This window comes from Propithecus coquereli, unplaced genomic scaffold (genome assembly GCF_000956105.1).
Source record: "Propithecus coquereli isolate 6110/MARCELLA unplaced genomic scaffold, Pcoq_1.0 Scaffold125, whole genome shotgun sequence".
NCBI classification, from domain to species: domain Eukaryota; kingdom Metazoa; phylum Chordata; class Mammalia; order Primates; family Indriidae; genus Propithecus; species Propithecus coquereli.
In genome coordinates, this window is record NW_012136636.1 from 3119050 (window position 1) to 3132017 (window position 12968).

A 12968-nucleotide genomic window follows, 5' to 3' on the forward strand; every position below is an offset into this window, starting at 1 on the left:
CTGCCTGGGTTCTCAGGGGCTCCCCAACAGAGGCCGCAGGTCTGGGATCCCATCCACGAAGCCCAGGACATGACACAGCATCCTAAGGCACACCTAGGATTTGAAAAATGAATAAATAGGAATCAGGTGTGCTTGTCCAGGTGGACGTCACAGAGAGACCAACTGCTGCCAAGTGTGAACAAGTATTACGGTTTCCCTTCAGTTTTGAGTCCGTGCAGGGTTAGAGGTAAGAATGAGATAGGAGATCAAACCTACAGGACCTGGGCAGGGCAATGAACACCACACTCAGAGTTCGAGCTTGATTTTGCAGAAAATGAAGTATCTAATCCGACAGTGAAGCAGAGAGAAAAGCAGAGAGGCAGGAGGCTAGAGGCAGGGAAACAAACAGGGAGGCTCTGCCTAGAGAAAGGGCTAACATTCAGCCAACCACATTTCTGTGTCTAATGCTCTCCATAGAACAATCTAATTAAAATCGTTTTTATCTGGGCAACAATCTAAATGATTTCCTAGACAACGAGAGATTTAGAACATTTTCATTACCATGAGCATGATGGACAAGAAATGTTTTGAGGAAATTAAATGATGGCAGTGTTAGAAGCGTCAAAATGCAGTGCAGAGCTTGACCCGATTTGAATGTCCATTTTCACTCTAAAAATGGTGCAACCACTGTGGGAGACAGTTTGGAAGCTACTCAAAAAGTGAAGCATAGAATTATCATATACCCCAGCAATTCCATTTCTAATACACCCAAAAGATTTGAAAGCAGGGACTCCAACAGATCTTTGCACACCCATGTTCGTAGTGGCATTACTCACAATAGCCAAAGGGTGGAAGCCACCCAACTGTCCACCAGAAGATGAATGGATAAACAAACTGTGGCCTGTACCTGCACCGGACTATCATTCAGCCATACAGAGGCATGAAATTTTGATACATGCTACAACACAGAGAGACCTTTGAAACATTATACTGAGTGAAATATGTCAGACACAGAAGGACAACTGTTGTTTGATTCCACCTATATGAGGTACCTAGAATAGGCAAATTTATAAAGACAAAAAGTAGAATAGAGGTTAGCAGAGGCTGGGTGGGGAGATATTGTTTAATGGATACGGAGTTTCTGTTTGAAATGATACAAAAGTTTTAAAATAGATATTGGTGAGGGTTCCTCAATTGTGTTGGTATTTAATGCCAAAGAATTGTACAGATACAAATAATTCAAATGGTAAATATTATGTCATTTATATTTTGCCACAATTTTTTTAAAAATCAACTACTGACACACATAAGAAGTATATAATTTGCATCAAGAAGATTTCCTGTGTTGAAGGATTTGTACTCAATTTCATCGCATTTTTTTAAATTGCCATACCTACCAATGAAGCATCTGGCAAGTCCAGATATCCGGCATTCACACTGCAAATTCTGGAACTCCACTAAAAATGTAGCGGGCGGGCACGCACGCGCATATGTGCACACAGTTGAGGGGGTCGTCTTTCTTTGCCTGTTCTAAAGCTATTCTAAGAGACCAATTCACACAGAAGACCTAGTTGTACAAACTGTGGTAATTTTATAAACCATACACTGTCTGAGCTTCCGTTAAGGAAATACTGTGATTTTAGCGTTGTACAAGAAAACCAAAGAGGGTTCATTCTAATGCAAATTAATCATTCCAAGCCATTCACCAATAGAAAGCTTCTTGAATAGTGCAAAAGTTGAGTTGTTAATACGATTTGTTTAGTTGCTTTTAGGTTTTGTTTTTTTCCTTTTGGTTTGTTTTACTTTAATCAGAGTAAAAAATAACAGGAGAAAAAAAGGAGGGAAAAACTAATGGTATAGTTCAAAACTTTTAACAGTATCTATTTTACATTACAAGACACTGGAAGGCACATTTCCAAGACGTGGAGTGGAACTGAGAGGAAGAATTTAATTTAGGGAGGCAACGCTGTTCCTTGAGTCTGAAGATAATGGGAATTCACTCCCCCAATAAGCAGAGACATAATTTAATGGAATAGTCACCACTTAGCCTGCATATTTTAAATCTTTTCTTAGTCTCACAGCAAGATTCATTTCCAACTGCACAAAGAAGAAATTTAGGACTAGCACATTTAAAGACAAAAAATAAAATATTGATGGCATTGTTATGTCCAAGAAAGCCCGTTTCTTCTATTGATAATTTTTCTTAAAAAATAATTTCAAAAGCATCTATTTTATTTTCTGTTTAGATAAATGAAAAGCAAAAATAACTTTAATGTTTTACAGCTGCCTAAACAATGACAATGTTTGTTTACACCAAATAACCCATGTGTCTTCATGAAAAATGAGTGAGAATTTCAAAAAGGGATAAACGAATAAATTTCTAATTTTCTTTTTAAAGAATGGCATTTTTAAAAAGTAAAATTTCCTAATATTTATAAACATAAAACATTTTTCTAAACGTTTCCTATTTCAATTTTATTTACCATAAAACAAATCTAAAAATATTAATATTGATCCTGCAGACTAGTATTTATAACAATAAAATTTTCTGTCTTATCATAAAGAAAAATATTGAAATTATAATATTTTCTTTAGAAGTAATATCTTGTTATCTAAACCTAGGCTTTACGCTATAATAAAATTTCATAGCTGCCTATGGTTTTAAAATAGTCATTGTCAAGGAAGAGTCTCAGGTTCACGGGTACATTTCCTTTCGTTCACATGGACTTTATTCTGCTATGAGCAGTCTCCTGTCCTTAGAAAACACGGTGAGCACTTTTGAGACTGTAGCTCACATCTGAATTCAAGGACCTCAAAGTGGAAAGATCATTAAGATCTCTGAGTGTAATATGAATGTCCTTCTCGCCAGGCGATCTGCGTGCCTATTCCAACATCCCAGACTCTCAAACAGGACCAGGCAAGAGTACGAGGTGTCTTCCTAATCCTGAACACCTCAATTCCTGTGTTTTGATAGGACATCCTAAGTGATATCAAATGCATTATTCTAAATAATAATTTTTTTAGTGTTGAACTTCAGAATTCTACTTTGCCTTCTTTTCCCATCTCCTTTTTGATTCCTAGGTGATGAAATAAATCTCTTGAATGACATGTCATCATTATAGAAAAGAATATCTTTGCCATCAAAAGGGACTGACGTGATCTATGAGCCACAATGACAGGAAAGATGACTCTATGAGATGTCCTAGGGGGACCTGAAATGCAATCTCTTTCAGGTAGTAATACTTTGTGGTCTTTGAATACATGGAATCTAAAAATTTGCAACAAAAATAATTTTTAAAGGAAAAAATACATTTTTACATGAATACTTTGTTTTTTACATTTTTCTAATTTTTTTTTTTTTTTTTTTTTTGAGACAGAGTCTCACTGTGTTGCCTGGGCTAGAGTGCCGTGGCATCATCCTAGCTCACAGCAACCTCAAACTCCTGGGCTCAAGTGATCCTCCTGTCTCAGCCTCCCGAGTAGCTGGGACTACAGGCATGCACCACCATGCCCGGCTAATTTTTTCTATATATTTTTAGTTGTCCAATTAATTTCTTTCTAATTTTAGTAGAGACGGGGTCTCGCTCTTGCTCAGGCTGGTCTCGAACTCCTGAGCTCAAACAATCCGCCCGCCTCGGCCTCCCAGAGAGCTAGGATTACAGGCGTGAGCCACCGCGCCCGGCTGATTTTTCTAATTTCTCAAACAAAATTAAATTTCAAGGACAATTATTAAAATGCATAAGTGAGATCATCTCTTCACTTAACACATAATTTTCTAGTTTATATTTCTCTGAAGTTTTCCTCCATCACCCTGACCTATGTAATGATACAACTATCCCCTTCCAGAACAGAGATGATTATTACACTGGAAACCATCACCGATTATAATTTAAGATGAGATTACTCATATCCTTTTTTAATGACTACTGGAGAATTAAAATCAAACTTTTTAATTATTTTTCTTATCAATTAGCTATTTTACAGGTATTGATTTTATTTTGTTTTTTGAGTGGCATACGTTTCTCATACGTTCTAGGTGAATGTATGAAACCACCTTCATGTTCAGGTTTTTCCTATTTATACATTATTCCTATTAGAAGTCCATGACTTTTTTTTTTAATTGGCAAGCTGAAAGGTGTTATTAGTTCTGATCAAGTTTGTTGTTCTCCCTACCAATTGCTCTCCTTATTTATTTCTTAAAGCTGTCCGTCAACTTTAAGGATAAATACATAAATAAATTTTGAAGCTACCGACTCTTTTTATAATGTATGTTTGCCTCCCATATTTTAACAGAAGATAGCTGCAGCCCCAAATTTGCATTCATATTTTCTTAATATAATTGGAAATGTTACTTCTCAACCTACCTACTAATTGTTCTCTGAAAATTATCTAAAATTATTTTATAGTTCACATAATTTATAATACTTATATATTTGTTATTTATAGGAAATAAAATGTAATAGTGTCATATTTGTATCTTACCTAAAGCTAGGATATTTTGAATATCCTTCACAAGTACCATCAAATACCCATTTCAATTTTTCCTACTTATAAACAATACCAATAAACATCACCATAGAATCATAAAATGATTTATATTCATTTTTATTACTCTCTGAATTATTTTATATAGCTATCTTTAGTAAAAACATCAAAGTCAGAATGAATACAAAGCCATAATAAGAAAAATTCCTTTCACTTTCCAGTGCTATGAAGCATCATTTCATTTTTATATGTCTCTCCAATTAAGCTAAAATAATGTCCTCTACCTATCTTCAACTTAAATTGACTGTCCCCTAAAGGGCATTTTTAGATTCTGAAACATAAATCTAAATGTTGGTGGGAAAAAAAATAAAGCCACATGCATAACTACAATGTCAACAAACTAGTTATCTTCAATGTAATTTAAAAGGAGAAATCTTTAAAGAAAACTAACGTATTCTTCACATTTAACATTACTGTGATCTCTCACCCTCTCACCTTTTTTTTCTAGAGCATCCAGTCACTGCTAAGATTTTAAAGCAGACTCTTCAGGTTGAATCTGTATCCCAGCACATTTCAAGGAGTCGTTCTGTAATTCTCTTCCAGGGCTCAGCATGCACAATGGATTTTGTACAATCTCAGTGGGAATATTCTTTCATTGAGCTGGTTGCATTGTGAAAGTTTGCATAAGACTTTAAATGAGAGTTGGGGAGAAATATTCCCTCTAAACTGATATTTGAGATGGACTTTCCAAAGTTACTACTCTTTTAAAAATAATTTTACAAAATGAGAAATGCCTTGAAGAAACTGAACCATATAGCTCAAAGCAGAGCTACACAAAACTCAGAATCTTCACTCTTTATTGTTAATATACATAACAATCTTTTACCAAAAATATGTCAAGAACAGGAAAATCTTATTAGTGAGAGGGCTATTTACCTTTAGACATATTTGAAACTCGAACACCCACGATGTTGACAGAAGGGTTATTTAAAATGCGGAGGGTGAGGAAGATAAATAGAACACGGCAGAACCGGGGAAATTGGGCTGCATGTGCTTATCTTCATTTATTAAAATGTTTTTGGTGCTGTGAAGTCATATCTTTTAGATTCATTAAATGTTGTCTATGGCGTGTCTAGGAGGCCTGGCATCCAAAGAAAAACAGGAGAGTATTCATATTTTCAGAGAACCAGAGGGGCAAATTTATAACACTTTTTTAGTTTAGTAAGTTTAGAATAAAGAAAACAATTAAAATTAAAAAGAAAAAAACACATGCAATTGACCATGGTCTGCACAATCCATTCAAGAGTTCTACTATCAGAGCTGATGTATACAGGGGGCCAATATTTGCAGACTATTTACTGTTTCCAGGTGTCTACCACTGCCATTTGCATTTTGAAACCTTAAGCCTAAAGAGGAGAGGCTTTACTTAATGTTTTTACTAACCAGAAATCATATCTGTAAATTCAATACTCCATGGATTTTCTCCTTTCACATACATTGTTCATTCCCTCTTTCAATTATAGCTTCTATCCTATGATTATATTTAAGCTCATGTTACCCCATTCATTAAAAATAACAACAACAAAAGACCAACAAGGTTTTTAAATTCCTTGGGTTATAGTGGAAACAGATAAAATTGAAGGCTCTGGAATAGGGGGATTTCGTGGCTGAGGAACAAGGATAGGAAGGCAGTTCTCCGCCCTATCTCTTTTGTACCTTGTGAACCACGTGAATGTATTGCCTATTTAAGAACTAAATGAGTATTTCTATGTGCACATTCTTCGACCCCACCCTAGACCTATTGAAAGAGAATCTCTAAGGTAGGGCCTCAGAATCTTCCTTTTAACAAGCTCACAGGGTGAATCTGATGCATATATAAATAAGCAAAAAAGTATTGCAGACTATAAACACAGACGGCCCGGTCCTAACAGAGCCCTATGTGTCAGCTAAGACAAAGAATGCTGAAAAACTACCTGCTGCAGAAAGGAACCTCCCCGCCAGCCTGCGCTGATGTCTGAAATTCTGTTGTTAGACATTCTGTCTTCAGTATGTTCTTGTAAAACTGTGACGCCGAAGGGGTGGAGAGAGAATACTTGCCTTCACCAAACTCACCCTTCAATCTGCTGTTCCAGAGCTATCTAATCAGCACAAAGTCTCCCTTTAACAAAACAGGCCAAACACACTCTCCCCGTCGTCACCGCCCTCGCATGCCCCTGCAGTCTGTTCCGAAGCTGAACGCCAAGCAGAAATGATTTTCATGAAAGTCACTACTGATTGTTCAGTAGCCACGTGCAGTGGCCTTTCCTCATTCCTGGGTCTGCTGACTCCCTCCTTCCTGAAACTCCTTTTCCCCAGGAATTATGTAGTTCTGTGCTGTCCCGATTCTCCTTTCCTTAATGTTTGCTTCTTTAAGTCCCTAGAACTCTTCTGCCCATTCCCTGCAAGTCACTACCGGGCCCTCTTCTTTACACCTTTTTAGTTTTTAGTTGTCGCTTTCACATAATCACCTTATGGGTAAGTATTTCTCACCCTGTGCTCTCTCCTGACATCCAGATCTGGTGCTCCTGCTCCCCGAGCATGTCACCTGGTCGTCCTCCATTTCCACAGCTCCAGAACTGAACAAACTCCTTCCAGCATTTCTGCTCATGGGGCCACCATTGTTCCAGGCAGTGAAGTCCATGTTTTGGAACTTTATTTGATCCCTGTCCTCTCCCTCTCATGCTGACTCCAAATATTTATAATTCTGTGTGTTTATCCTCAGCAAAGTCTTTCCAATAACCTTCTCCTTTCTATTTTCACTTTCCATACTGGATTTGGCCATATTATTTCTAGCCTGGATTGCTATAATAAGTGCCTTTTAACTGGTCTGATCCCCAGTGTTTCTAATACTAATTTTCCAAAACCATTATATTTTTATTTGTGTGCTCTTTGCTTTTTATTTACTGTTGCTAATTAACGTTTTAGAGCACCAACCATATGCCAGGCACTTGTCTAAATATTTTGTAAATATAAACTCATTTGATACTCATGGCAACCATTATTTTAAGGGTGAAAAAACTAAGATACCTAAAAGTTACATGATTCTCTTCAGGTCACATTGCTATTGTATGGTGGATCAAAGACTCAAAGCTAGGCAGGCTGAGTCCAGAGCTGTACTCTCAATGGCCTTGCTGTGTCGCCTTTCAGCATTAGTTTAATATTCACCAATACAGATTTAAACCAATTGCTTTGTGATCAAAAACTTTTGATGTGTCCTTACTAAATATTGAAATTATTAAAAATCTATAATCAAGAACTTAAAGCTGAAATCTTCTGCCTCCTTAATTTTATAGCCATATCTCCGATTATTCTTTTCCACACATACTAAATAGTCTGAACAATAAATAATTTAGATTATTTGCTGGTTTCAAGATTATAATTTAGATTTTTTCTTTTCTGATTTGAGCTTTTCTCTAGGTATAGAGAAATAGGTATACCAAAATTTTAGCAGAAGTCTGTCTAATGGCCAAAAATGTTAATAGATGCAGGAAAAAGCAATATTCAAATCAGAGGTAATAAAGACTATATTTATCTTCTTACTTAAAATAACTAGTAAACTGGAAACATACATATGAAACAATGATTTTCAAGACATTGGTCATTAGACAACAAAGGATGGTGATGCCAGAGGACACTAGTGAGGGGAGGCAGGTTATCTCTTGAAGAAAGCTTCCAGGCTGAGCTTTCCTGGAAGAAAGCTTCCAGGAAGGGCCAAGCCAGCCCAAGCCTGGCAGTCTCTAAGTGCTGAGTTGACAAAATTGGAAGTCTAAAGATGCCATGGGAGGTAGAGTTTTCAGGGTAGAGCATCCCTGAGCCACAGGGCAACTTCAAGAGCCAACTGGAGTCACCGTGGAAAAAGGAGGGAGGGAGGGGAATAAAAAAAATAATTGCTCAAAACTTTTCACACTTGATAAAAACTATATACCCACACATCCAAAGAGTTCAGCAAACCCCAAGCATAAAAAATAAATAAATAAATAAATAAAAAGACAAAAAAGGAAGAAAACTACACAAATGTGTAAAAAATCAAATTGCCAAAACCCAATGAAAAAGAAAAATTTTTAAAAGCTGCCAGAGAAAAAAGACACTTATGTGCAAAGAACGATGAGAATGACAGTAGATTTCTCATTGGTAATAATGTCAGTTCAAAGACAATGGAGCAACATCTTTAAAGTAATGAAAGAAAAACTACTTAAATTGTGAATGATAATAAACTGTTTAAAGCAAAAATAACAACAATGTATTGAGGGGTTATAATGTATGTAGAAGTAAAATGTGCTATTACAATAGCACAAACATCAGGATAGAATAAATGAATGTATTAATAGATAGTTATAAAGTTCTTACATGTGAAGATTGCAAATAAGTTAAAAATACTTTATAAACAATAAATCAATCACAAAAAAACATAACAAAGAGTTATAGGTTATAACCCCAAAAGGAGATAAAACGGAATTGCCAAAAATACAAAATTGATCCAAAGGAAGGCAGGAAACAAGAGAAAAAAACACAAAGAACAAATAAGACAAGTAGAAAACCAAAGTAAGATGATAGGTTTAAACCGAATCATAGCAGTAACCACATTAAATATTGATGGTCTAAACACACCAATTAAATGAATAATTTTTAAATTAAATAATAAAGCAAAATCCAACTATAAGCTGCCTTCAACAAACCCATATTAAATATAAAACACAAGTAGGTTAAAATCAAAAGATAGAAAAAGATATACCATGCTAACACTATCAAAATAAAGGTGAATTGACTATATTAATACCAAAGCAAAGCAAAGTACTAGAGTCTTTTCTTAATTCATTTTATATTTGATGAAATCTATAAGCCCACACATCCAAGAAGATGAACAAACAAAAGGCATATCAAATTCGAATTGCTCAAAACCAATGAAAAATGGCAATTCTTGATTCTACATCAAAATCAGCTAGTGCATACACCATCAGAAAACACATTCTTAGTCAGAAACGTGGGGGCACAGAGGGTAGAAATGGCACGGGAGCTACCAATGGTTCAGTGTATGAACAAACAGGAGAGGTGAGGCTTGAGACAGGACAAGCAGCCCTGTGCCAAGCAAAAGCGCTACATGGTTACCCCTGAATCCAATGTGAAGCTATTGAAAAATTCTGTGCAGGGAAGGAGCATGAACAAATTTTAAAGGAAAGACAGCTTGTTCAGGCAGATTCGTAGGATACAGTAACGTAGCAGGATAATAGATTAGGGGGTAGTAGTAGTTGGGGGGTGGGAAGAAGTTCAAAGGGCAGGTAGGGATGTGACCAGGGAGAAATCTATTATAATAACCCAAATGTGATGATCCTGAGAACTACTAAATTATTGTCTACTTTTTAACTGCACAGAGAGCATCTGGAGGCCAAGAAACTTCTTTTCATCTTTCTGCCTCCAACATCAGCACAAAGCTTGCCATAAAAATTTTTAGGACAAGTGAATGAATGAATCTGATCACAGCCTCATACTTTTATTTACTTTTTTATTAATAAGTCAGAGATGCTAATATATAATTCTAGAAGCTTCTCGTATATAACGTTTGGGGAAAATGATATATTCAATCAAATGTTAGTTATATCCTTTCTTAAACACTGCTCAAATTGCATATATAATCATAAATATATTGCATATATAATTACAATAAAATCACAAATTATATTAGTATGAGTCAAGAATAAAGCAATTGGGTCTATTCATGTCTTTTGAAAATAGTATCTTAATTGTATTGTTTTTTGGGGGAAATACTCACAGCCCCTAGTAAACAGGAAAACATGCACACCTTATAGAGAACAAAAAGCGGAAAAAGAGAGAAAACTTTTTTATTAATTCTAATTTCAGATTAAAAATTAACCACTGGTAACATTCCCATTTTTTACTAAATTTCTTTTCATCTCTACTAATACTGAAAATCATTTTTTAAAATGAAGCTTCAACAGAAATTAAAATGTGTTAACTAAAATTTGGAGATGTTCATGTTATGTTAAAATGCTTACATTTTTAATTACTTCCTAATATAATTTTTCCCTTTCTAACTTCAAAGTTTTTTCAATCACTTTACTGTTTTTTGTCCAATTATCTAAAAGTGTGCTAAAAATTATATTTTTAAGCAGAAATAAATAAATCCTTAAGCAGTGGTGAAGATTTGTACATGATCAAAGATTGTATGGCAAAGGAAAAGGCATGCTTTGGATACAAAACCTGGTTGTGTGAGTTAATTAGGAGGCCTGGGTTACTCTCTCAGACTCAGTTTCCATATCTACAAAATGGGGATGTATTAGACACCAATTATGTTTGATTCTAAATAGCCTCAGCCCTACCTCTTACTCCAGCCACTGCTAAAGAAAACGATTCTGCCCTGCTCCCATGACTCTGCCCTGCTTTGAGAAAGCACCAGGGGACAATGCCTCATCTCAGGCCTATGCCAGGGAATCTCTCACACCTCTGTGGATGGTGTCCCTGGAAACACACTCAAACAGGTTCAAAGGGAATGAGTGGGGCCATTAGGATGGAAGCCGATGGATAAACATTTCCCCCTCTTGTCCACCCCAGGAGACAGGTCTTGGATGCATTTCTGAAGCCTTTTCAAACAGCCTCACGTCCAGGGTGGACAACTCCAAAATGCATCCTTGCATTGGCTTTCCCTCCATCCCCACTTCACTCCCCATTCCCTTTCTCCTGCTCTCTGAGGTTATTTATTTGCCACAGGCTTTGCTTTCAAAGGAACCAAGCTAAGGCAGGCAGTAAGGATGCCACTAACCTCACAGGTGGGTAAGGGATAAAATCAGATGTCAATCACTGCTGTTAGTGCTTTGTATAAACGAACACATTTAAGCCTCCCATTTAAGCCCTGGGAGGTAGGTACTACAATAGTCTCTATGTTACAGAGAAGAAAACCGAGGCACAGAGAAGCTAGGCACCTTGTCCAAGATCACGCAGCTCCCAAGTGGCTCCAGAGGCCACCACGGGTCCTGTGTTCTCAGACACTAAAGCACACAGTAGGTGCCAGGTATGTGGTGGCTTAAGCTTTTTAAGGTGCTATTGCAGACTTAACTCTGGCTTTGAGGGTTGGAAAATTATGAAGGATAAGAAGGAATAAAGAGCAGTCAGGGTCATCGACCAGCTCCCATGATAAGTAGGTATTGGAGCTGGCTTTGATCTCTAAGGGACGAGACAAAAAGATGGACTGTGTTGCTTAGGCACCGGGAGGCGGCAGTTCACCATCCCCATCGGCATATAAAAAACCAGCAGTGGACTAAATTGATTTAGCTGCTCAGATTTCCTGCTTAAATCCCACTTATCCTATTGACTTTAAACATAGTCCTTTGCTTTAAATGTAGATTTTTCCCATTATCAATTCCCTCAAGGCAACTCCCATTAACAGATGTCTGTGTAGCTCATGCCCAGGGAAGCTTGATATCCAAAATCCCCTTATCACAGGAGATTGCAGCCTTTTTCCCCAACTTAAAGGCAACTGATATCCAGGTACAAGAAATAAAGATAGAGCCAAGCAACTCAAACTCGTGGCGCAGATCCTGGCTGTGTAAGCAAGATACTGCTCTCCTGACACGAACCAAGATAAGAAAGGCTTCTGGGGTAGCCGGGTTTCAGCATGGCTGGGCTTTTCCTTCAGAACTCTCCACCACGTGGTCACTGAGGAGCCCCAGGTATCTAGAAACTGGCTGTTAACAAACCCTGGGAAGGGGGAAAAGAGGGTTGTTAGGGAATAAGGTTTAGTATCACTCTTTTTCCAGTCTCAAAATCAAAACACGAAACTGTCATTTTAGAATTTATAGGACCTATAAAACTGAGCTCAGGAGTTTTTCTAATCTGAGACCACGCTCAGATCTAACCCTGGACGGCAGACTCACTTTCAGGGACTTACATGGGCTCTAACTTTTTTTTAAAAAAATTACATTGGAAAGGAAATACATTGCATTTACTCTTAAGAGAAGCAAATCAGAATGATAAAAATTCGATTTCATGTCAGGCCTTTAAAGTTATCACCCAAGACTATAAAAACTTAACACTGGGTAAAGAAAAACAGAGATTCACAGAGGATACGAAGTCAGCTTGAGTTTGTAGGATTTCTCATGTAAAAATGCTGCTTTTGATTTGTAAACGGAGAAGTCCTATAAAATATTTGGCATTCAGAAAAGAGGAAATAGTGAGGGGTTTTCGTAACTATAAATAAGGCTTATTTCATTTTTTAAAAGACTGGATGTTCTAATATAGTTTGTGGATACCTTGGCCAGAATATCTCGGCCTTTCCCAGCCCTGACTTCAGGAGCTGAAGCTTGAAGACCCCACGAGCTTGCTGAGAAACTTACTCGATATTACTTTTAAGTTCATTTTCATAAAAAAAAATGATCCAAATTTCAACTTGAATGTTTTTTGCAGCTGCTATTGCTTACTGTTTCCTGAAATCTGGAATTCTACTTTTTGGAAAA